The sequence below is a fragment of the Belonocnema kinseyi genome, chromosome 8, assembly GCF_010883055.1.
Source record: "Belonocnema kinseyi isolate 2016_QV_RU_SX_M_011 chromosome 8, B_treatae_v1, whole genome shotgun sequence".
Lineage (NCBI taxonomy): Eukaryota > Metazoa > Arthropoda > Insecta > Hymenoptera > Cynipidae > Belonocnema > Belonocnema kinseyi.
The window spans coordinates 141,517,317-141,544,977 of record NC_046664.1 but is presented as its reverse complement, the minus strand read 5'-3'; the positions used below and the strand labels follow the sequence as shown (position 1 = coordinate 141,544,977).

The following is a 27,661-nucleotide window of genomic DNA, read 5'->3' as shown; positions in this document are numbered from 1 at the left end:
GCTCCAAGGAGATTATGTTGAAAAATAAAAAAAAATTTACCCAAAAAAAATTGTTTTTATACTTCATTCTAAGGACTTATTGAACTACCCTCGTATATAACATCAGCCATGAGCGCATTTTTATAATGCAATCAATTGCTCTAATGAGAGCAGTGTGTTATTATTATTTTTATTATTATTATTGATTTATATATAACCAACAGTAAAATTCGTTATACAATGGTAAAATTCTCTCATTCTTTCTAGATCTAGATTTTATACCGAATTATCTTTATTAACTTTCAAGTAACTTTATCATTCCTAATTTACATAACAGTCTATTCTACTTTTTTTAAGTACACCAAACTCTCGATTTCAATCAAGTGTCGGGTGTTGCTTGCAAATAACTTTGGACTGATTTCGGAGGGATCGAAACAAATATGACAATAGCGCTGCTCTCGTAACATGTGGCATAACTAGACCTTTGCCGCATCTAAGTAAAATATTTCTAGTTTAAACAATTTTTTATTATGTTTAATAATATTCTTTTCCATTAACGCCAAAAATTTGCAGTTTTTTCTCAAACATGCCAATTTTTGTTCAGTTTTAGCTTGTGGTGACTTAATAATTAGCGAAATTTATCCAATGTAATTGTTCAAACAAATTAATATTGCTTTAAACAAGTTTCTTCGATTATAATGCTAGATATTTGTGGTTTTTCTGAAATTTACCACTTTTTCCAAATTTTCTTTATGTGACGTAATAGCTAATGCAAGTTAAGAAAATTAATTGTTTGAACAGTTAATTATTGATTATAAGCATCTTCTCTTAGTTATTTATAAAGTTGCGATTTTTTCTGAAATTCTCAAATTTGCTTTGTCGTTTTAGTTATGAACATATAATAAATAAACAATAGAGAGAATTATTTCGTAAGCAATCTTTCTCTGTGTTGTTAATATATTCGTGTGAAATCAAATGAATATTCAAAATATTCTCTAAAATCCCGATATGAATCATGTTAAATGTAAATTGTCTTTGAGAGCTTTTTTGTTTAAATTAATATCAATATTTATTATTTTTGGGCGTCGCAAGAACTATCTTTCCATAAACTTCAATTCTACCCAGTGGTCGCATGATCTGACGATGTCTTTACGACATCGTGAAGACAGCGAAACGACATGGACATAGAATATCGTAAAGTTGTCTTAAAGATGTCGTAATGATGTCGAAAAGACGTCGCCAAATTTTGCTCCCACTGGGTAGTTGGCATCAGATTCTTTATTTGCTTATTAATATTCCCGACTTCAGTTAAAGTCTTTTTCCCGGTCTCTTTTGCAAACTCAAATCATATCGGCATTGCCTATACAGGCGATAAATGTTTCTGATTTTTCCAATGCACTGATAATGTTTCAGAAGTATCTTTTAGGAGGAGAGGAAGCAAAAACATCATGAATACGCTTTTATCAATAATATTTTCATCTAAAAATTTTTGCTTGTATGCAGAAAAGCTTCTTGCAAAGAATTTCTTTCATTTAAAATCAATTCTTCCATCTCTTCATATCTAGATTCAAATCCCGATTTCGTGGATACCTAACAACTCGATTATTAGCAATAATAACGCTCGGATTTTTGCCCCGAAGGTTTTATTAAAAAAGAAGCTCAGAAACTATGGAAATGTGTAAAAACCAAGATTTCGATTCTTTTTAGAGTAAGCCCCCTTTCTTCGGCGCACGTCACATATTAATATTTAGGAGTTTGGATAGGAGGTAACGAAAATAGATTTGACTCAGCCTTTAAGCACTCACAAGAATGAAAATGTAGAAGCGACATTTAAAAAAATATATTTTGTCTCGGACACGAATTTTATACACTATTAATTTCTAAATATATCAGCAGTAGGATGCTTTCGATTTTTATGCTTCTCACAATTTTTTGTATTCTTTTGTTTTCTTTTATTCTTTGTCGCTTTCTTTCTTATCGCGGTACCACGCTTTTTAATTTTTCTGGAGGTTTTCTTTTTTCTCTTAGTCACGGGATTTCGGCTCAAGACCACCTGCTTGTAAGGCATACTATTTGGCGTATTGACTTATTATTTCTTCCTTCCTTATTTCTATCTAGTCAATACGTTTAGAGTGAAGTGTATCTTTTAGATTACCAAACTCAAATGGTATTGGCAATATATAAATTTCAATTGAAGTAAATCCTATGTGAAGAAATGGTCTGTAATTGGGTGGTGAAAAATTACTGACTTGTGTAGTACAAAAAAACAGTAATCTCTTGTATCTACAGACACACAATAAATTCTATTATATCTTATAACTTTTCTTCCCTATTTTCATCATTTGTTTTATTTTCTGCAATAGGCACTTTAAAATTGTGTCAAAGGTCAATACCATTCTCAATGTTTTATCTAATTTTAATACTACCATCAAATTGTGGGAAAGTATGTCCGTCAGTCCCAGCATTCATGACGGTAACGCCGTTTTCAATTGAATCATCGTATCTCACGTAAAGAAATGTACGAGAAAGTTATATTCCTGTGAGCTCTACTACCCACTGCCATTGCAATGAAATCTGACATGGCAGTTGTGTTGTAAAATTGGAAGTGCTATTCTCGGGAAAGTATTTCATACTATTATTGCTTGCTAAAACATTAGAGTCCCGTGTTACTGGGAATTTTAATCCATTATCTGTCAAAAAATGTTGACAAGTTGCACCTACAAACTCCTTCCCTTTATCTGTTTGTAAGCAGATAGCTACACGATTGTTACCTTTCTAAAGAATACGCTCGAAACCGTGTCTTAATCCTGAAGCAGATTTATCTCGAAGAGGCTCAACCCAGGCATATTTACTACAATACAAATACAATTGGCTGGGTTAGCTCATTACGCGCCTGGAAGGTGCGGGCATTGATCACAATTTAACTGAACTAAATGGTTGCACCCTTATAGGTGAAATTGTCGACATAGTTGGCAGATGTAAGTAATATATTTTCTCTCAAGACTTGATCAGACCGGAAACTTGCAATTTTAGTGCCGTCTAGTATGAATTGAATATCTGCATATACGAGGTGTGTTCAAAAAATAAGGTGACTTTATGGTTTTCTTAAAAAATATTAATTTATTCCTCAATATTTATGTTGTCCCCTTTAAAGTAATCCCCCTCAGATATAATAAACTTGTGCCAACGCTTTTTCCAATCATCCAAGCGTTTCTGAGAATCATTTTGTGGTATAGCCTTGAGTTCTTTCAGCGATGCAGTTTTTATCTCCTCAATCGTTGAAAATCGATGTCCTTTCATGGGTCTTTTCAGTTTTGGGAAAAGAAAAAAGTCACTGGGGGCCAAATTCGGTGAATATGGAGGCTGAGATATGACTGTGGTGCTGTTTTGGGTCAGAAAATCTTTCACAAGCACTTCTAAAACTAAGCAGTTTTGGAACAAATTTCGCCGACACACGTCTCATGCCCAAACCGTCCGAAAAGATAGCATGGCATGAGCCAACCGATATGCCAACATCTTCAGCTACTTCTCTGATGATAGTTCGGCGATTTTTTAACACCATTTCTTCCACTGCTTGAACGTTTTCATCTGTTGTTGACGTGCTGGGACGTCCAGGGCGAGTTTCGTCTTCGACATCATCTCGGCCTTCTTGGAACACTACCAGAAAAACAACACGACCTATATAGTCAAAACTGTGAACATATGATCGTGACGAGCGTATCAACAATACAAACAAAAAAATGTTGAATTGAATGTACGTAGCCCGCGGAAATTGAAAAATCACCTTACTTTTTGAACACACCTCGTACATCTTTAACTCTTAGTTACATGTACATTCTTATATATTTGGTATTAGCTCTCCCTTACCATCGAATTTTGTATTCTTACAGGAAATAAAGATACATACATGCAAGCAAAACTAAATTCACACTCCGAAATAGGAAAGTTAAATTTTGGGTCAACAACTTAATGTTCAATTAAAAAAAATTTATCCCAGAAGAGTAATTTTTCGCCACAAAAATATTAGTTTTTCACAAAATTATTCTTTAAACAAGAAGAAAAATGTTTAAAAAAATGAATGAATTGATGTAAATATTCCTAAAAATAATGTTTTTTTGATAGTATTCGGTAAAATAAAACAAATTATATTTTTATGAACAAATTAGACGAACAAATCCCAAATTTTCGTAATTCAAATATTTAAATATTCTAGCAATTTTCACTGAGTGAATCTTTGCATGCAGTCTTATTATTAATTTCCAAGCTATTTTGATTTAGAAACCGATTTTTTTCTGCGTGTAACTGCCCACATTTTTTTCTTTGCTTATCTAAACTCTGCATTGTCGCTTAAACTGTTATATATGGCTAAATATTATCAAAGGTATATTATTTTTAACAAGATTCGCATGAATTCAGAAAATTCAGGGAAATCGAACCTTAAAAATAAACTCGAAAATAAATCAAAATATTTGGTTACACACAGTATTTATGATCATGGTTATTCTTATCTTTTTAATTGTTTTTGTGACTAAAGGTAATTCTTACAATAATATGTACATTGTATCAGCCTAATTGAGCAATATTTTTAAATTAAAGTCATAAACGCTAATTAGTTTTGAATTCGAAAAGTTAAAAGAAAATTATTAATAATTAAAATAGTAATTTCAGTCAATCATCAAATGAGTAGCGTGTAAATTGTATTAATTTGACGCTAGATGCGCTTGATAAAATCAAGAGAGTCTCCACTAGACTTCCCCTCACCTCGTCGACTGAGCACGAGCGCTGTGACAATTCTTGTCAGCGAGGTTTTTCTTTGGGGGGAGGGGGAGTCATTGCCTAATGAGAAATAAAATGCGAAACATAAAAAAAATGTATTTTGCAATCAGCAAGTTAAAAATATTATATTTGGAACATGCATTTTTTATGTTTCCAAAAATAGATCATTTGCAATCAGAATATTAAAATTAGAATATAGTTTAATTAATTAAAATAAAAGAAAGGCTTAAGGTTTCAAATGGTTGGGAGAAGAAAGTTCGTGAAATCGACATGTATGGAATATCTACATTACCAGTTTCCACATTAATTCTTAAAAATTCCTGTATTACTTATGTTTTTCAACTTTCTATTAACTTTAAACTTTATAAATTATATATTTATATGTACAAACAACATAACACAAGAAATTCCATTTCCATAAACATAAGCTACTGAGTGTTCAAAAGCAGTAATAATTCACGTAATTCCACAGCATATCAAAGATCCTCTTCGTTTTTTTTTATGAAAGGTGACTGGGAATTTGGTCAGAACAAGGAGGTGAATCTATACACCAAAATTTCTTAGTTTATGGTGATAAACTTAAAGTATATCTGATAAATCATCGTTCATAATCATCAAGATTTAAGAAAGCTGTTGTTTTATTTTCATCCTCACATTTGTAAATACAGTTTTTCGTCGAGGTCATTTTTTTACATGGAGAAATTTTACGTCCGAAAAGATAGTTTTTAATTTGTTAGAGCGGCCTTCCGAAGTTCAAGATAAATGTTGAAAAATCGTCCAGAAACTGTCTTCTTTAAACTTTTGTGGATTTATGGGAGAACAAATGTTTAGGTATCTTGGATCCAACGACCTTGACCAGCTTGACCTTAAAGCAAGGAGACTCACGGTAAATCAGTCTTTAAAAGTTTAAAAAAAACAGCTTCTGGATGATTTCTCAACATTTAACCCTGACTTACAGATGGTCACTCTTTCAAATTTAGAACTCTCTTTCCGGATGTAAAGTTCTTGTTCTTTCTAAATCCGGTTTTAAAAATAGAGGGTTTATTTAGAAAACTGACTTTGACCTTCAAAAGACCTTGAAAATTGACCTCAAGGTCAAATTTCTTAGTACCATTCTTCTTTGAGTTATGCACATGCATAGACATTTAAAGTTGGGCGGAAAACATTTTAGTATAAAATTGCAAGTTTGTGTAAATTAACATGTTTAAAATGCTCTAAAGAATGTAAATGAGAAAATCACCACGATAAATACCGAGTCAAATAATGGAGAATTACTGATCGCTGTGTTGACGATCAATGTGTCTGCATCTTCCGTAGCTTGATTCACTGTAAAGTTAAAACCCTTGAACTTCTTTTTCAGCACTGAAATCAAACGGATGTTATTTTTTTCGATGGACAGACATTTTTCTTCTTTGACTGTATGTTTTTTTGAGTGACGTTATCTTTCAGCACTCTTTGTGCACTTGCTGACTGCATCAGGCGCATATAAATACATGAAAAAGAACAATTTTATTCGCTCTATGATGTGCCTATACGTACTGCACGTAGATCGCGCAGATTGATGCAGAAAATTCGCTGCGATGTCAGCACTCCATCATTGGAAAATAATGATAAAGGAAATGGGGAAGTTCAAACAGGAATTTTTAAGAATTAATGTGGAAACTGGTAATGTAGATATTCCATCCATGTCGATTTCACGGACGTTTTTCTCCCAACCATTTGAAACCTTAACCCTTTCTTGTATTTTAATTAATTAAACTATATTCTAATTTTAATAGTCTGATTGAGAATGATCTATTTTTGAAATTACAAAAAACGCATGTTCCAAATATAATATTTTTAACTTGCTGATTGCAAAATACATTTTTTTTATGTTTCGTATTTTATTTCTCATTAGGCAATGACTCCCCGCCCCACCTCGCTGACAAGAATCGTCACAGCGCTCGAGCTCAATCAATGAGGTGAGGGGAAGTCTAGTGGAGACTCTCTTGATTTTATCAAGCACATCTAGCGTCGGATTAGAGTCAGGCATACCTGATATCTTAAGATTAGTTTTTAATAATTTCGAATAATTTGTCCAGGATTTAACTGTTGATTCTTTTAATTAAAATTTAAAAAAATCACCATCGAAAGGAATTTAGTTTCACATACCCAGAATGTCAAATTAATACAGTTTACACGCTACTAATTTGAAGATTGACTGAAGTTACTATTTTAATTATTATTAATTTTCTTTTAACTTTTCGAATTCAAAATTAATTAGCGTTTGTGACTTTTAATTTAAAAATATTGCACAATTCGGCTGATACAATGTACATATTAATGTAAGAATTACGTTTAGTCATTGGCATATATAAATGGACCGGTAACGCTTTGGGGAGAACTGAAATGGGCTCTAGACAGAGAAAAAACAAATGAGAAGTAGACCTGCCTTTATCTATTTCAGGACTATGTCAAGTGATTTGGTGTCCCCGGGTATTGCCTAAATATTCTTTACGGTTAAGGGCATGCTCTTCGGTGACCACGTGACCAAACTAGTCCCCGGTTATGAACATTTTTTTTGGTGTTCACTGCGTCCACACGAATTGAGATAACGTGTTTAAACTTTGACACATAAAATAAAAAGCACTAAAGAACGTTTGTATACATCAATATATTGATAATTTTAAAGAAAGTTTATTTATAAATTGATGGAATAGGATATTACCATTCGAGTTATAGCACTTTGCAGATCATTTTTGGTTTGATGCATTTTAGATTTTTTTATTCGCTCATATTGAGCAATGACACCAATTTTATACTAAATCGTCTAAACCTTGAAAAAAATTAATATAAGCAATAAAATTTGCACCTTCGTTGCAAATCAACAAATAAGTATCTGCGCACACGTAACCTATCATTATTTTTTGGCCATTTTTAGCGATTTCTAGCGGAGAAAAAAAGAAACTTTGAACGTCGATAAAGTCGAGATCAACTAAGTTCGTTCATGAAATTTCGGTGTAAAATGAATTTCATTTTTTTGGTCCTAAAAATAAAAGATAAATTTCAAATTGGAAACATAGCGACACCAGCAATGTGCTAAAATTTACTCGTCGGAGTTCTCCAACCAACTTCCATAATTCATGACGTTGAATCGATCAGCTGAGAACTATTGTTGATAGTGAACCAACCAGCGGGACTCAGCGTTGTACTCGGACTTGGACGAATTTTCGAGTATGACATTCTAAGATGTTCCTCGATTTTTTTAAATCGAGGCATCTAGTTTATCGACGTTAAAAGTTTATTTCCTAGTTCCTGTAGTATTTTACTCGAAAACTTTCTTCGTAGTTATGAACATTTTGATATATACAAACGTTCCTTAGTGCTTTCAGTATAACTTCCTAAATCCTGAACACGATATCTCAATCCGTTTGGACTTAGTGAGGACCGAAAATAATGAAAATCATTTCATTCTCCATACAAAAATTTTATGAATGAACTTAGTCACGTGATCTCGACTTTATCGACGGTCAAAGTTTCTTTTTCTCTCCGCTAGAAATCGCTAAAAATGCTCCAAAAACAATTATAGGTTACGTGTATGCAGATACTTATTTGTTTATTTGCAATGAATGTGCAAATTTTATTGCTTACATTAAGTTTTTTTAAGGTTTAGACAAATTAGTCCAAAACTGATATCAGTGCTCAATATACGTGAACCAAAAAATCCGAAATGCATCAAACCAAAAATTATCTGCATAGTGCTATAACTCGAATGATAATATCCTTTTTCATCGATTCATAAATAAACTTTCTTCAAAACTATAAACACATTGATGTATACAAACGTTCTTTAGTGCTTTTTATTTAATCTGTCAAATTTTAAACACGATATCTCAATCCGTGTGGACACAGTGAACACAAAAAAAATGCTCATATCCGGGGACTAGTTTGGTCACATGGACACGAAGAGCATACCAAAAAAAACAATACATTAGAAATTTGTAGTTATAATAAATTGAATTTTAAAGAACATTCATGTCAAATAACCTGTTTCAGATAGATTATCTTAAAAACTTGTTAACCTTGAATTCTTCTTGAAATTGGATTGAAATGCTACAATAATAATCGTTTTGTGAGTTCCAAAAAAATGTAAAAACTGTCAAAAATTTAAACAATATTTCTATAACATAAAAAATAATCATTTGTATTGCATAGGTACAAAACTTCATATTTTGAGGTTTTGTTTTTGTTGGAACATTTTTTATTTTACTATATTCAATAACTTTACTTACGTATGAAAACATATTCCCACGTAAACGTCTTGACAACGCCGACAAACTACACAGGCTGCCACCATTTTTTACATTTATTTACAATAAATTATCATTAAATAAATTTTGAATAAATCAATTCTGAAAAGTGTAATAAAAGTCACATTATTGGGGCACTCGCGACACAAAGCATGGTCCTGTGATGCGCCAAACTTTACCTAACGAAAATATTCTCGACCAATCAGCTTTATCTGGAAAGAGATAGGTGTTTGTAACCAAATATTTTAATTTATTTTCGAGTTTATTTTCAAGGTTCGATTTCCTTGAATTTTCTGAATTGATGAGAATCTTGTTAAAAATAATATACCTTTGATAATATTTAACCAAATGTAGCAGTTTAAAGGATAATACACAGTTTAGATAAACAAAGAAAAAAATTTGGGCAGTTACACGAAGAAAAAAATCGGTTTCTAAATAAAAATAGCTTGGAAATTAATAATCAGACTGCATGCAAAGATTCACTTTGTGAAAATTGCTGGAATATTTGAATATTTGAAATACTAAAATTTGGGATTTGTTCATCTAATTTGTTCATAAAAATATAAATTGTTTTATTTTACCCAATACTATCAAAAATACATTATTTTTAGAAATATTTACATCAATTCATTCATTTTTTTAAACATTTTTCTTCTTTTTTTAAGAATAATTTTGTGAAAAACTAATATTTTTGTGGTGAAAAATTACTCTTCTGGGATAAAATTTTTTTAATTGAACATTAAGTTGTAGACCCAAAATTTGACTTTCCTATTTTGGGGTGTAATTTTGTTTTACTTGCATGTATGTATCTTTATTTCCCGTAAGAATACAAAATTCGATGGTAAGGGAGAGCCGGTATTTAATAAATAAAAATGTATATGTAACTAAGAGTTAAAGATGTATATGCAGATATTCAATTCATACTGGCCATACTCTACGGATATCGGCAATTATTCAAATAAGGAGAACGCCCTAATTTTCAGAAACGTATTTATAAAGTTATATATTATCCTGAGAGTCGCTGGACTGGTATAAGACAACAAGAGATATATGTCCTAAGCTGGATATAGATGCGTTTGAAATGAAACGAAGCTTTTGATAATAGGTAATGTTGATGTTAGATATCATTCTAAAAAATTGGTTTATAAATGGCATTAAAAGTGCAACTTTCCAGTCTGATCAAGTCTTGAGAGAAAATATATTCGTTACATCTGCCAACTATGTCGACAATTTCACCTATAAGAGTGGAATCGTTTAGTTCAGTTAAATTGTGATCAATGCCCGCACCATCCAGGCGCGTTATAAGCTGACCCAGCCAATTGTATTTGTATTGTAGTAAATTTTCCTGGGTTGAGCCTCCTCGATATAAATCTGCTTTAGGATCAAGACACGTTTTCGTGCGTATTCTTTAAAAAGGTAACAATCGTGTAGCTATCTGCTTACAAACGGATAAAGGGAAGGAGTTTGTAGGTGCAACTTGTCAAAATTTTTTGACAGAGAATGGATTTAAAATTTCCAGTAACACGGGCCAGGCACAGCAGTATTAGAATGACAATGGCTGAAATCACCACATTCAATGCGTCCTTGATATAGGAAAATATTTAATCGCGATTCAGTAAGGAAAAGCGGTCTACACGAAAGTCTAAGTACAGAGTCGATGACCAAGTTAGAATCAGTCGAGAGAAGGGCGTCTTTGAGAAAGGTTACGTGTGAGGCTGGAGTAAAGAAATATCCTTAACAAAGCGAGTTCTAAAGCGAATACAAACACCTTTTGTTTATGAGTTGAAAGGTTTGGTAGGAGAAGTAACTAATGGATTTTTTTACGAACAAGAATTGACAGGCGTAAAAAATAAAGACATAGCTAAAGAGGATTTTAAGACTGAAAAATACTGCACAATTAAGGCAATTCGTGGATTCTAGCTTCAAATTTAAAAATCATTGTGAAAACAAATTCTAATCAATTTTACCTTGTTTTAACAAGCAATAATATTATGAAATACTTTCCCGAGACTAGCACTTCCAACAACACAACTGCTAAGTGAGATTTAGATGCAAGGGCAGTGGGTAGTAGTGCTCAGAGAAATATAACTTCCTCGTACATTTCTTTTCTGAGACACGATGATTCAATTGAAAACGGCGTTACCCTTATGAATTCTGGGACAGATGGACATAATTTCCCACAATTTGATGGTAGTATTAAAAATAGAAAAAACATTGAGAATGGTGTTGACCTTTTACACAATTTTGAAGTGCCTATTACAGAAAATAAATGATGAAAATATAGAAGAAAAGTTAGAAGATGCAATAGAATTTATTGTCATGAATAAAAAGTTAGAAGATAAAGCAAATTCTCTTATAAAACCTGACCTTTATACCGATATTAAGTCTCCCTTAAAAAATCCAAACAGTCCTCCAGAATAAGGTCAATATATTAAATTTAAATATGAAAAATTCAACAGCAGCTACGTTCGCATTAAAAAACAGTGTGCAAACTTATGTTGGACGACTGATCAACATTTTTTGGTACTTGGTGATAAATTATCACATATTCTTGGTTTTGCACCAGATAATCTACTTCCCATTTAAAATAAGGAGTATACTGCTAGACACCCACCTAGTCTATCTGTTGGTCTTCCGGACAATTTATTTTTTTATTGTTATATTTGTGAACTTTGCGTTACTGATAATGTGAATGCACCACGCTGGCGTAGTGTGTCTGTAGAAACAATAGATTACTGTTTTGGTACTACACAAGTCAGTAATTTTTCACCACCTGATTACATACCATTTCTTTACGCAGAATTTACTACAACTGAAATTGATATATTGCCAATACCATTTGAGTTTGGTAGTCTGACAGATACACTTCACTCTAAACGCATTGACTAGATAGAAATTAGAAAGAAAGAAGTAATGAGTCAATACGCCAAATATTATGCCTTACAAGCAGGTGGTAGTGGAGGGATTCCCCAGATTTATATTGGTGCTTCATATCAAAAAGGCCCTGGTATTATAGGCTTTCTCGGAGGTCTATTTCGGGGCGTTCTCTCTTTCTTGACTAGAGGAGCTCGAGTTGTCAAAAAAGATGATGTTATGGCTCTCACACTCGCATTAGGAAGGAGCTAATGGTTCAGCCTTTTTCCAATCGTGGTGAACTTAAGGTCGTGAGCCGAAATCCCATGAATACGAGAAAAAAGAAAACCTCTAGAAAAATTAAAAAGCGTGGTACCGCGATAAGAAAGAAAGCTACAAAGAATAAAAGAAAACCAAAGACTACAAAAAATTGTGTGAAGAATAAAAATTGAAAGCATCCTACTGCTGATATATTTGGACATTAATAGTGTATAAAATACGTGTCCGAGACAAAATATATATTTTTTAATGTCGTTTCTACATTCTCATTCTTGTGAGTACTTAAAGCCTGAGTTCAATCTATTTTCGTTACCTCCTACACAAACTCCTAAATATTATTATGTGACGTGCGCCGAAGAAAGGGGGCTTACTCTAAAAAGAATCGAAATCTTGGTTTTTACACATTTCCATAGCTTTTGAGCTTCTTTTTTAATAAGACCTTCGGGGAAAAAATCCGAGCGTTATTATTGCTAATAATTGAGTTGTTAGGTATCCACGAAATCGGGATATGAATCGAGATCTCGAGATTCCGTGAAACACCTCCCTCCACTCACCACCCATCTATGCGCCTCATCTAAACCCTGCGTGTGAGCCGCGTCTACGATCTATCTCTGTTCGTGAGAATGTCGTGGTAAGTGGAGAGGGAAGATTTCGTGAGTCTTCCCTCTCTCCTAAAAGTCCGTTCTATCGAGTCGAATTCAATCGCTCGCTCTGAAAAATCCCACTTTTCAGAGTAAGCCCCCTTTCTTCGGCGCACATCACATATGTAACCCTGTTCCTTATTTGGTCTGAAAATACTTGTTGACATATAAGACTGTGTTTCAGAACTGTTACATCAAAGTTATATAACAGCGTCCGTTGGATTCTGTGGATGCACTTCCCGTAAACCAGCTGCGTAGCCAGGAATTTTTTCGGGGGGGGGGGGGGGGCTGACCTCAGGGAAAAATGACAAAAAGGGTATTTAAATAGAAAAGACTTAGTTTCATAGTTAACAGAAATATTTGTAAACAATATTATTGTACACAGGGGTAATGTCAGTAATTAATGCAAGTTAACAATATTATTGTTCACTAGGGTCCTATTCATGCCGACGCACAGTGGTCCAGAAATGGATTTTCACTATAAAATGTTGTTAGCCATAAGTATTAGCTATTGTTATTAACAAATTATATAAAAAATTGCATTATATTTGTATGATATTACAAAAAAAAAATTATTCACGAAGACTAGCAGCTGCGAATAATTGTGATATTATCTAGCTGAGAATTTTTTGTTCAACAATTAAAATGGTTAATAATACATAATATAATAATTGAATTGCATTTTTGTGTTTTTACAGGAGAATATTATTCTTTTCACAAAGCCTTGCTGGCCTACGACTTTTCTATATTATCTAGCTGAGAACTTTTATTCTAAATCAAGAATTTCGATTGTTATAAACAAATAATTTACACAATTTTATTATATTCGTAATTTTCATAAAGTAAAACTTTTTTTTACTCATGGCCATACTAGAATTTCAAATTCTGCATCTAAAGGAAATTCCCTTCGATTACTCGAAATATCGATAATAAAAAAAAACGTTAACATTCTTTTGTTTTCTGATACTTATACTATAACCTCTAATTTTCCAAGTTCTGATGTAAGTGTCAATGTCGTGTGTTTTGCTGTACTATTATTTAATTTGAAGTTTCGATTTAATTGTCAATCAAGAGCAACTGCTTGGTAGCGTGTAAGATTTAATATGAAATCATGCCATTAAAAAATAAAGAACTATGCGACATAGTATTAGATCTTGATGATAAAAAGGTGGATGTTTTATTGGAGATTTTAAAAAGTAAGTACTATTAAAATATACAGGCGATTGAAGCTTTCAACCTAAAGTTATAATGGTTTTTTGTACCAAACTTCATGAAGAGATGGAAGAATTCATTTTAAAAGAAAGAAATTCTTTGCAAGAAGCTTTTCTGCATACAAGCAAACATTTTTAGATGAGAATACTATTGATGAAAGCGTATTCTTAATGTCTTTGCTTCCTCTCCTCCTAAAAGATACTTCTGAAACATTATCAGTGCATTGGAAAAATCAGAAACATTCATCGCCAATATGGGCAATGCCCATATGATTTGAGTTTGCAAAGGAGACTGGGAAAAAGACTTTAACTGAAGTCAGAAATATTAATAAGCAAATAAAGAACCTGATGCTAACTAGAATTCAAGTTCATGGAAAGATAGTTCTTGTGACTCACATATTAGTTTGCACCATGCTGGACGGCAAAGTTTGCCAAGTGATCACTAAAACATCATCCTCGGCTGTCCTGCATCCTCGATTGGTGCGATTGTTGTGGAATTTCATGCAGAGTATTTTATTTTTTTAAACTTTAAAATCGACCAAGAATTACGACCTCTAGCTTAATTTCTCCGCGAAAATCCATTTCTGGACCACTGTGCAACGCCCACATATGATAAATATTGATATTAATTTAATCAAAAAGGCTCTCAAGGACAATTTACATTTAATATGATTCATATCGGAATTTTAGAGAATATTTGGAATATTTATTTGATTTCACACAAATATGTTAACAAAACAGAGAAAGATTGCTTAAGAAATAATTCTCTCTATTGTTTATTTATTATATGTTCATAACTAAAACGACAAAGCAAATTTGAGAATTTCAGAAAAAATCGCAACTTTGTAAATAACTAAGAGAAGATGCTTATAATCAATAATTAACTGTTCAAACAATTAAGTTTCTTAACTTGCATTAGCTATTACGTCACATAATGAAAATTTGAAAAAAGTGTTAAATTCCAGAAAAACCACAAATATCTAGCATTATCGTCGAAGAAACTTGTTTAGAGCAATAGTAACTTGTTTGAACAATTACATTGGTTAAATTTCGTTAATTATCAAGTCACTACAAGCAAAAAGTGAACAAAAATTGTAATATTTGAGAAAAAACTCCAAATTTTTGGCGTTAATGAAAGAGAATATTATGAAACATAATAAAAAATTGTTTAGGCCAAAGAGATTTTACCTAGATGCGGCAAAGGTCTAGTTAGTCCACATGTTACGAGAGCGGCGCTATTATCATATTTGTATCTTTAGTTTTTTCCGGTACTTTTCGGCTATATTCAGCAATGCCGCTACGTTTAAATGGATTATTTTGACGACGTGCCACGAGGCGATGCAATCAATTCTGCTTGGGTCGAGCAGGAATTAGAAAGTTTTAAATTCTTATTGATTATTTATATATTCTCTAGGACCTCTGGTGGACCGAAGGAACTGAATGGAGCCTCTGCAAAGTACCCATAAAGAGCCCATTCGGTTCCTGTTTGAAAAACTAAAAAAAAAAGAACAGCGAGATTAACTTTTAAATTGGTGAAATTCGGATTCTACATTAAGGTTCCCTATATAAGGTCACGGAATAATCGCAATAGTTTTTTTTGAAAAAGTAAAAGCTTAAAAAAGATATGAGACGTATACTGCCTGTTGACAGCGGGTTTAAAATTATTTCTTTTAAGGGCATGTGATACATCGTCGTGTGGTCAATCGGGTACAGTTCCGACGGATTTTTTTCCACAAAAATGAAAATTTTTAAAAACTGAATTCGGAGATGCTATAAAATATCATAACGGACGTCCCCGGAGTCTTTTTTCATGGATAATAACAAAAAAATGTCATTGTGCTAATTACCAAATTTTATGCATGTGTATTGTTTTGTGGTTAGGGTGATTTTTAGCTCTGTCACTCCGATAATATAGGTTTCTATCGTAGCGATTCTGTCGGTAAGCACTCTAGAATAATTATGGTGTAATAAAATATCTTACCAGCCTAGCTGGTAATGTAGATAGATAAATTTTGAAATTTTCGGCGTAGAGGGCGTACGAAACAGCATGAAACTTTGAAACTAATGTTCAATGTTTCGCCACTGGGAAATTATTTATGAAATAAACTTTTTTGATTGCCTGGAAATAAGGTTAGCTCCGGGAGATTAGTTACTATGTTTATTTGCAAGTCCAAAGTTTTCGGCCAAAAATATTGTGTAGTTTGTAAGTAACGCACAGGAGAATTGTAACATACATAACCTCCAAATATACACACGTTGTTAGCAATATCAAAAAATGTTTTGAAAAAAAAAACACAAATAAAGTGTACGGGGACGTCCGTTAGCATATTCGCTATCATTTCCCAAATTTTTAAGACAAACTATTGATTATTCTAGAAAAAAGCCGTCGGAACCCAAAACTGGTAAAATCGATACTAATTCCTAAGCGCTATGCAAATTAATCTGATTTTGCTAAATTAAAACTTTTTCGAATTAAATGTGAGGACATCCGTTAGCTTGGTCGCTATCATGTCCCAAATGTTTAAGACAAAATATTGATTATTACAGAAAAGAAGCCGTCGGAACCTAAAACTGGTAAAATCGATAATTTTCTAAGTATCAAATGCCCTTAAGGAACCGAATGGGGACCCAATGGGGTCTTTACGGGTACATTGTAGAGGCTCCTTTCGGTTCCTTCGGTCCGCCAGGGATTGAAAATAACTTTTCTCCATTTGAACATATTCTTAGTTTATGTCATTTATTCGTATTACGCCAATCTCTCGATTTCTGTCACCCCGTCTTCAGCCTTCCTTTAACTGCTAGATTATGTACTTTCTCAGGAGCTAGGGCGAGGGCGGTTGAAAAATTACATAATTAGATATATATTCCAATTGGAAACGAGTCAGGCGCCCCTCACTGTTTACGTTGCGATACATCCGAAATCAGTCCAAAGTTATTTGAAGGCAACCCCCGACCCTTGACTGAAAGCGAGAGTTTGGTGTACTTAAAAAAAGTAGGATTTACTGTTATGTATATCAACAATGAAAAAGTCACTTAAAAGATGATAAAGATAATTCGGTATAAAATCTAGATCTAGAAAGAAGTGGAGAATTTTACCACTGTGTAATAAATTTTACTGCTGGATATACATAAATCAATAATAATAATAAAAATAATAATAACACACTGCTCTCATTAGATCAATTAATTGCATTATAAAAATGCACTCGTGACTGATGTTATATACCTGGACAGCCCCATGCAAAATAATCAGATAAAATCCAACTCTAATCGAAAAATGCCTTCGACATGTTGGGCAGTGACCTCTTAAGCCTGTGTTACATTTAATATAGAATGGAAGTAAGTGAAGTTATTGATTAAAAACCCTAACCTTGAAATTTCATTTTTTTATATTTATCATAAAAAATTGTGAAAATCAAAAAATAAAAACTTTTATTTTAATATTGCATTACTACACGGAAAAAACGATATCGCTGAGAGAACAATATTTTTGTCCTCAGAACTAGGAAGTATATTTCTTGCACTAACACTAACGGATGATCCTCTCAACTCTATCAGTATAGGCGTAACAGCTATACAAGTATTTCTAAACAGCATATTGCTCCACGAAGAATACAAGTTTGTTGAAGTGACAATACGTGATTTGAACATTCTTTCACGGCGCTACAAACTATAAATATATGCGCGCACACACACACACATTTGCGAAACGCTGTTTTTCGGGATTAGATGGTCTACAAACTTGGAGATTTGAGAAAAAAGATACGATGCGAAGAATTAAAAAAAAAAACTCCTCGAGCAAATGACGGTTCCCTTCCATTTTAAGGTTAGAGTCGCACGTGTATGCGAACCAGTGTATTGGTCCCGCGATATGTCAGTATAGTTATCTTACCGATACCGCGTGGCTCCAAACACTATATACGCGCACTTCACTGAACTATACTTATGAACTATTCATATTTCTATTTCAAAAAAGAAAACTTAAAAGTACTTTAATATAATATCAAAATTTTTTTGCTTTTAGTATTTTATTTGTAAAAAGTGTTATTCTTTGAATTTTCACGTTAACATTCCGGTCAATTTAAAGAATTCTTTTTATGCGCACAAAATATATACTCTATTTAAAATTTGAAAACGGCTGATGCGAAAAAAACAGAAAAAAATGTGATTATAATAAATAAAAGGACTAGTAATTTAAAATAATTCAAAATTAGATGCCGTATACACAGAGTAACGTAATTAAATTTTGGAAATACAAAGTTACGAATAATGCAATTTTAAGGACTAATATAACGATACGAAATTTAAAAAAATTTTAAATATCTATATATGAGATTTTTAAATATCGAGGAATGAAAATACCCAATTAAAAAATATCCGAGATGATGACTTAACGAATTATATAATTTCTGAATTATACAATTAACGGAATATTAAATTTCCACAAAGTTGTTCAATTTTCGAAATTTAAGATTGGGCGAAAATAAACAATTAACTATTGAAAAAACAATAATTAATTATTTTTGTCAATGTTATATTTCGGGAATTTAATAATTCGACAATTATATAGTTCGGTAAATTTTAATTTCGGATGTTATTGGGCACGTGGACATTTCGGACAATTTAAGGAATTCTTTTTATGCAAAAAAATATTTTCATATTTCTATTTAAAAAAATTAAATTAAAAAAATACTTTAATATAATAACAAAAAAATTTTTTTTTAGTACTTTATTTGTAAAAAATATAATACATTAAATTTTTACGTAAACATTCTGTTCAATCTAAAGAATTCTTTTTATGCGCAAAAAAATATAAACTCTATTTTCATAATGATCTAATTAGTAATATTTATTATTGACCAACTGAAAAATCAATGATAATATTTCAGCAAAATTATATTTTGCAAGCAGATACGTATTAATAGTTAATTTATATACGTGTTTAAGGTTTGCTTCGTGAATTGATGAATCTAAATAAGTGTTTGAATGGTCACATAGTGCCGTTTGATTTAATTTGCAATGTAAAATTAAGAACATTTGAAATAGCAACTAATGAAGATATTATGAAGCTCCTTCAGAGTATTCAGAAGGATGTTAAGGATTGAAAGAACAAATTAAACTCAGTGTGTGAAGATTATAAGGAAGTTAGAAAAGTGACTGATAAGATTTCAAATGACCTGTCTGTGTACAAAAATATGTGCCGGGGCTGGAAGAAAAAATATCTTTTCAGAATTATTATGAAAGATATAAGATTAAACATTCAAGAAGGTTCAAGGCCAATACTGATTTTCTTTGAAAATGCGGAATGAAAAAGTGTTATTTTCCAAAATGCGAAAAACCTAAGATCTATAAATATAAAGTTCTCGAACGATCTCACAAAAACACAGAGAATTGAGAGGAAAAAGCAATACAATACCCTTCTGTAATTTAAAAAACAACTGAAGCAACGAGGAAAAGCATCAATTACACAGCCAAACAAAAAAAATGTGTGCGGATCTGGTAACAAGACACACGTATTCCTATGGATTTTGGGGCGCTGAATTCAAATTCGGTATCAAAAATCACCCATGACGTCATGGTTGAGCCATAACCTCAAAAAATGACGAAAAATCATGCACTGAGGCAAATAAATTTCAAAATAATGCCAGTGACGCAAATTTTCATTTCAGAAACATGTCGACAACTGTGAAGGATCAACCCTTGCCTGATATCAACTTATTTAACATAACTTTACCCAACAGAACCTGACCTCACCTAACCTGAATTAACAGAAATTCATTGAACTACACGTAAAGCTCTGGAAGCATAATTTCCGAGAAGCAAATGTGTGCTACATCGAATGGGTCAACTCGAGCCTAACCTAGAAATAAATCTAACTTAGCCTAACCTAACCTAACCTAACCTCATGAAACACAATTAAACTGATTGTGTTGTCCCGTTGTGTTTGCGGTACCGTTTCATTCAGCTTCGGCTTAACCTGCATAGAGGTTTAACCTATCCTAACCTAACAAAACCTGACTTAACCTGACCGATTACACTGACAACCCTGTTCTTACATTTTAATTGATACAAACATTGTCAGGTTAATTGAAATGGGGTCAATTCTTCTTGTACTTCTAAGTTTCTTCAAATGAGTAATGTTCGTCTAAATTTTTAACCACCTGTAGTACAATGAAATGAATTTTATTGTGTTACAACGGAAACACTTAAGTTAAGCTGTGTTGTGTTAAGCAAAATTTCGTTAGGTTCTGTTAAGTTAGATTCATTTGTAGGTTAAGATCGAGTTAACCTATTAAATATAGCACACATTTAGGACTGAGAACCGTACGCTTACATAGCTACACGTGTGGTTGAATTTCATTCGGCTAGGTTAGATAAGGTCAGGTTTTGTTAGGTTAGGATAGGTTAAACCTCTATGTAGGTTAAGCCGAAGCTGAATGAAACGGCACCGCAAACATAACGGGACAACACAATGAGTTTAATTGTGTTACGTGAAGTTAAGTTAGGTTAGGTTAGGTTAGGTCAGGTTTTTTTACGTTAGGATAGGTTTGACCTCTTTGAAGGTTAAGCCCAAGCTGATTCAAACGCTGCCGCAAACACAACGGGACAACTCAATCAGTTTAATTGTGTTTCGTGAGGTTTGGTTAGGTTAGGCTAGGTTAGATTTATTTCTAGGTTAGGCTCGAGTTGACCCATTCGATGTAGCACAAATTTGCTACTGGGAAAACATGCTTCCAGAGCTTTACGTGTAGTTCAATAAATTTCTGTTAATTCAGGTTAGGTGAGGTCAGGTTCTGCTGGGTAAAGTTATGTTAAAAAAGTTGATATCAGGTAAGGGTTGATCCTTGACAGTTGTCGACATGTTTTTGAATTGAAAATTTGCATCACTGGCATTATTTTGAAATTTATTTGCCTCAGGGCATGATTTTTCGTCATTTTTTGAGGTTATGGCTCAACCATGATGTGATGGGTGATTTTTGATACCGAATTTGAATTCAACGCCCAAAATCCATAGGAATACGTGTGTCTTGTCACCAGATCCGCACACTTTTTTTTTGTGTGGCTGTGTTATTAAATGGAACATAATAATAATAGATGATAACCCTTATGATATCGAAGCTGTTAAAAACTACCTCAACCCCGGTAACCTAAAAGAATGCAAAAATGATAATATTTAAAACGCAGACAGTGAGGAGTCTACAACCTCCAGAAATTCTATAGCTAGTCGAAAAAGAGGTAGGCCGCATTGTTCTGAAAATGTATTGGAAAAAAAGGTTAAAACTTTAAGAACTCGACAGTTTGGAGCTCCAATTAGACAATTTCTACAAAATTTAGAGCCAACACCAATGGAAAAAGACCAAGTAATAAAATCATAGCTTATCACAAAATGAAAAAATCCATGCATCTTTTTTTTAATGCTGAAAGTCATAAATTTATCAGATCTATTTAGTGAAGTGAGCAAGTGATATCATGTGTGTGTGTGAAACTTGGCTCATGACAACAGCATTCATCAATACGCAAAAAGGATTGCGGAAATTCAATGTCATATACATTCCAGCGACAAGAATAGCTACGAGGGAGAGAGCGAAAGGAGACCTGCTTATCGCCTTTGACGTTTGTAAATATACAGCGGAAATGCTCCATTTATGCGAAGAATGTATCTTTCTGAAACTGGTAGGTGACAATTTTGAACTTATTGTTCAATTCTCTTAAAGTATCCTAACCTGCCTCTTTTTATAGGGGGAGATTTTAATAGTAGAGATGCGAATTTAAATCAATTTTTTGAGGAACTATTACCTGGAAATGGAAGCATTTGTTACATAAGGCGGACTTTGGATACGGAATTGAACAATAGAGGACAAATTTGGTGAAATTCATGGAGAGCATTGGCTTTATTTTACTAAATGGTAGCAGCTCTAGTGATAATCCTACGCAATTTACTTTTGTTAACAACATAGGGAAGTCTATCATTGATTTAGTCTGGGTTAATATAATTCAATGGCTAAAGATTCAAAGACGTTCTGGAAAATAATAAATTATTATAAATTTAAACCCATAAGTAAAAGCTTGATGACCTTCACTTTGACCTTGAAGTTGACCATCATGGATTTTTGAAGGTCAACTTTGATTTTTTAAATGGAAACCCCTTTTTTTACATCTGGAATTCATAGAGCAGAAAATTCTACGTTCAGGTATATACCCAAGTCATAGGTCAATTGTAACGGTCAAGGTCAGTTAGAGGTTATTTGAAATTAACAAAGTTTTCCAAGAGGTCAGTTTAATTCCTGTAGTAAATTTCAGCGAAAAATTAATTGGTGAGCTCTTTATTGATCTTGGTTACATCGTTTTGAATATTGTAAAATCATAAGGAAATTTTTCTTTGAAAGTTCCAGGTGTTCTGGTGAGGGTTCTGTTCCTCTCCGAAGAGTTATACAGTCCTATACCGTTTTTTAATACCTAAGTCAATGCCTGAGGCGATACCATGAGTCCTATACCGTTTTTCTATACGAATATTACGAATTGAAACTAAATTTACGTATTACGAGTACATACTTAATAACTTTTCGTAATAAAGAGGGGTTAAATCCTGTCTCAAAGTCAACAATTGAAAGAAGTGATAGGCGCTTTATGAATCATGGATCTATCAAGGACCTTCAGAGATCTGGTCGGCTAAAATCTGCAGTATCAGAGGAGATGCAGATGGACATATCCCAATCATTTGTTGAAAACCCACACCTTAGTTTCCGTCGAGTTAGTGATGAGCGTGACAATGGGTCGGCTGACAATACCGACCACTCTGGAGCTGGAAGAGCCAATAAAGATGGATTCAGTGCAATGGATCAACGGAATCGCGGGACCTTTAGGTAGACGGAGCAACGAAATCGCGACTTCCTAGAGTGCTATGATGCGAGTGTGGCCCCTGAACGGGGTTACATAGCACGACTGCATGCTCTGTGGTGCGAAAAACACCCGGAGCTCTCGCACTTTTCGCATCAACGTCTCCGACACTATGCCGGAGTACTCCAAAAAAGGACTATGTAAGCGGAACGCCTACTCTACCACTGCAGACCATCAGGCAGCATCAGGGTGGCTCTTATTTTCAAACTTTGAATTTTATTCACGCTACCCCTTATTTTCGTTACATTTGATGTAGAAATACTTCGTGTAAAATTTGAGCTTAATCGGAATAAGGAAAGGGTACCCCTCGGCCTTTGAAAATAACAAACCCACAGACAAAATTAATTTTATTTGTTTATTTTACGAAATATTAATTATATGCAAAAAAGGTTGATACAAAATTTGTAGATTCATTAAAAGTGCACATATTTTTTCCACAACGTTTTCTTCTATTACGGACCTTTTTCGAGAAAAAAGCGACTTTTTACTACAAATCTTGACTCATAGACAAAGACTCTTTTTCATAACCAGGAAACGTTCGGCGATAATCACTCGCAATCTGAAGCACATATTGTTTCTGTTGTTCGTTTTTCGTGAATAATTTATTATACTCTTCTATAAGCTTAACGCTTCTCTCAGCCGAATCATTTACAACTTTCAATTCATTTACTAATTCAAGTCCTTTAACAAAACTTACATTTTTAGGCCACGTCGATGGTTCTGTCCTAAGAAATTCATCATTCAAGTTCAATCTTTCGAAAAATCGTTTAGTATCGGCGGGAACGAATTGCTCAATTCCATTGTTAATAATTTCTGGTATTTCATCCATTAGTATTTGTGTTAGATTCAAATTTTGATTTGATGATTCTGTCTGGCGATTCAAAGCATTGACCATTTTCATTTTCGATTATGATAACAATTTTGGATCAAAGAGAGCTAATGCGACAGTTTCAGAGCCTAAATACCATAAGTGATTCATTAATTTTTTTAATGCAACACAAGAGATACCGAGATTGACAGCTTGATAGTCATAAAATTTTGACAAACTCCTGAAGTCCACATAAGGTATTTGAGCAGCAGAAGGCGCACAAAACCATGCTTCGACGTACACACTAAAAATAAAAATACACATATCGCAGATCGCATTCTCTTCTTCTAGATTTAATACAAATTCACTACGAATTCCCTATAATTCTCTTTAGGCTACTGTTCCTTCCAAGCATTTTTAGCAAAATCGAGGATTCGAGATACGTCGCCTTTATTGAAGTGTCCTTTGACCTTTTCGTTTTCAATCCTTGATTGGACATTATTAACATTGGTTCCAGGCCAAGCTTTTTGAAAATTTTTAAAGATCAATACAATCGGTTCTGTAGTTTTACCCATCTTTTCCTCGGAAACGGTTCTAAGAATAAGTTCATATATATGATGTCTACAAGTGAAGTACAAAAGATCTTTTTCTAAGAAATTTTCTATCAAAACGCACGCACCTCTATAACTTCCAATATTCGATGCTATTGTATCGAAAACTAATGCTTTAACACAATGTTGAAGACCCCACTCAACAAGAATTTCACAAACAGCAGATGCCTGATCTTTTACATGCCCAGATTGCAGGGCAGGCACTCTAAGAAGTTGCTCAGCATCGCTATTCGAAAGAATCACAGGAAGTCGATCAACGGTCTTCTCACCTGTTAACGCTGATAGTGACTTACCATCCCAGTGCGCGAGAGCAGCTTCAAATTTCGTATTCATGAACTGCTCTTTAATTACGGTCGCCTTTCCTGCACGTATTTTTTCTCTTGCAATATGAATGGATGACCTGTTGATGACAAAATCCTGCACATCGTGGCCTAGTGCCCCGGTAGTTGCAATCAGAATATGAAATGCATCCCTGTCACTGATTTTACATTTATCTAAGGCTGCAGCAAGCTTCAAAATCACTAGTATACGGCTCCTTCTTGACCCTTTTGCTTTTGGTAATGAAAATTCCAATTCTGTATCTTCTGAGAGACGAGGTTATACCATAATATTATTAGTGGAGTTTCCAGCAACTGATACAATAATATCTGTACTTGATTTCAAACTACTGGCGCTTGTAGATGACGTCAATTCAACAGTTTCAGCTTTAAAAGTAACTTCCGTTTTTATGTGATGGAAATTTATTTCCAGTTATTTTATTCCAGTAATATCCAAGTAAATAAATTCTTTCATGTAATAGACGGGCAGAAGACACTCTGGCATGAAAATTTGTTTCAACTCGTCCGATATCCGAAAGAGAACTGCGTCAGGTATGTGGCTGGGTGGTTGACTGTGGGCTGGGATCACGGGTCCTTTAGATTTTAGAAAAACATCTGCTCAGTCCAACTACATTACTACATTAGTATTGGTACCTCTTGGTACCTCTATGGAAGACTCCCAGACTATCCTCTACTAGAGCACTTGGAGTGGCTTTATTCGTGGCATAATTTTTCGCATTTTTTTCGAAAACAATCAGTCCTAGAAGAAAATGTTTTATACAAAAATATATGCATTTTTGATAGATCTACAACTCTTGTATCAAGCTTTTTTGCATGTCATTAACATTTTGCAAAATAAACAAACAAAATTGATTTTTCAAATGTTTTAATTTTAATTTTCAAGGGCCCAGGGGCACCCTTTCTCTTAGTCTGATTAGGCTCAAATTGTACACGAATTATTTCTACATAAAATGGAACCAACATGGGGAGTAGCGTTAACAAAATGGCAAAAACATTTTTTCCATGAGTAAATAAGAGCCACCCTAAGGCAGCATATTGTTGAGAGAATACGGATACTATCTGAAGCTAAGAGAAGTCTAGAGCGGAAAGATAGGTGGGTCAGAGAAAGTCAACAGTTTCTTTCTGACCTATCTCGACTGTTCCAAGACCCTCCAGTTACTGTGGACCACCCGCCCAAACCAGTGGAGCACGAAGTATTTTGGAGAGAAGTTTACGAAGAGCAGAATAGACTGGTCGAAGACTCATATGACATAAATAGCTTCAAGGAGCTGTGTCATGCCTCCATAACACCTGATAAAGAATGTCCACTCGTCACTACCGAGGAGGTGAAAAAATTATTTAGAGGGATGAAGAACTAGTCCGCTCCGGGACCAGATGGTATCAAGACCTTCTGGTGGAAGAAGTTTCTTTCAACCCATCAGAATTTGGCCCGTAATTTCATTTCATATATAAATTGGGAAGAGCCAGTTCCGGAGTGGTTGGTGGAAGGGCGCACAATACTCCTCCCGAAAATAGGCAACTTAGCTAAACTGAAGTATTACAGGCTAATCACTTGCCTGAGCACACTCTATAAGATATTCACAGCTATCCTAAATGATAGGATTATTCGGGCAATTGAACCTGTGTGTAAAAAATGTATGAACAAGGCGGCTCAAAGAAAGGCGTAGCCGGATGTCGGGAGAATCTGCTCATCGATAGATGTGACTGAAAAGATGCAACAAACTACCAGCGTGTCCTATGGATGGCCTGGATTGATTACCGGGAAGCTTTCGATTCTACCTCCCATAGACTTATCATCTGTCTTTTGGAAAGCTTAAAAGTTCATCCTCAAATCGTGAGGTGCATAGAGAGATTGATGCTTCTTTAGAAAACCAGATTTACTATCTGATCTGGAAAAAAATCGTGTAACAACCAACAAGGTCACCTTTCAGAGAGGTGTCTTTCAGGGCGACACCATAAGCCCACTCCTCTTCTGGCTCACATTATTGCCACTATCTCTAGAACTTTGCCATTCAGACGGGTACTTTTGCGGTAAACCTGCAGATCGAAAGCTATATTAAGGAAATATATTAAGGAAATAGGAATGAAATTTGTGTTAGAAAAATAGGCCAAGGTTTACTTAAAGCAAGAAGAACTTAATGGCATCCCTGACGGTGTCATTTACACCTTAACATACCGTCCCCACATTTTCAGCCAAGACATTCCCGGTGATAGCTATAGGGCATGCCATGCACACCCCGAGCATTTAGTACACATACTATCTAGCTGTCCAGCTCACGCAGGAACGACCTACATTCAAAGGCAGAATGCGGCACTAAGGGTGCTTTATTACCATCTCTTTCACTCTTACGGAATCAACCTTAATATCGCTCCTCTAAATGCTCCTAGGAAAATCGAATCAATTTTTGAGAATGAGAATTGCCACATATAATGGAACTTTATATTCTCGACAATCCTTTCTGTTGTACACTCGAGGCCTGTCATGGTTCTTCTTGACTTCGAGAAGCGAACAATGTTCGTTATCGAATTTTCGGCTCTAGCTGACAAAAACATCATAGCCAAGGATAATGAGAAGAAATAGAGGTATAGAGAACTTATAGGGGAGTTGCGACGATTGTACCCGGAATATTCTGTTAAACTAATCGTCCTGAACATCGGCGCTCTTGGAGGTGCCAAGCTTTCACTGGTTAGTAGCCTGAAAAGCATCCCTGCGTGTGAAAAATATGCTAAAACACTTGCGGGAAAATGCAGAAAGTGTTCGTGCTTGGGTCGCTCCGTGTCCTCAGAATCCACGAGAGTTTTGCCAGATCGTCGTCTTGATTCCGTTACGGACTGTAACCACCTATCAAACGGACGTGAGACGTGGTTGTAACTGAAATTTAACCGCGATTTCGCTGGGATCGGGTGTAGTTTTTTAGATTAGCACCCGCTCCCGGCGAAATCCTGCGGTTGTCCTGATGACAAACTTCTAATTATAT

The 27,661-nt window shown here is 34.1% G+C and overlaps 1 protein-coding gene across 2 annotated transcripts in view; it reads left to right on the top strand.

Annotated features, from left to right (window-relative positions):
• LOC117177864 (FH1/FH2 domain-containing protein 3) overlaps window positions 1–27,661 on the top strand; it is a 917,724-nt gene that overhangs the window by 326,589 nt on the left and 563,474 nt on the right. The window lies entirely within an intron of this gene.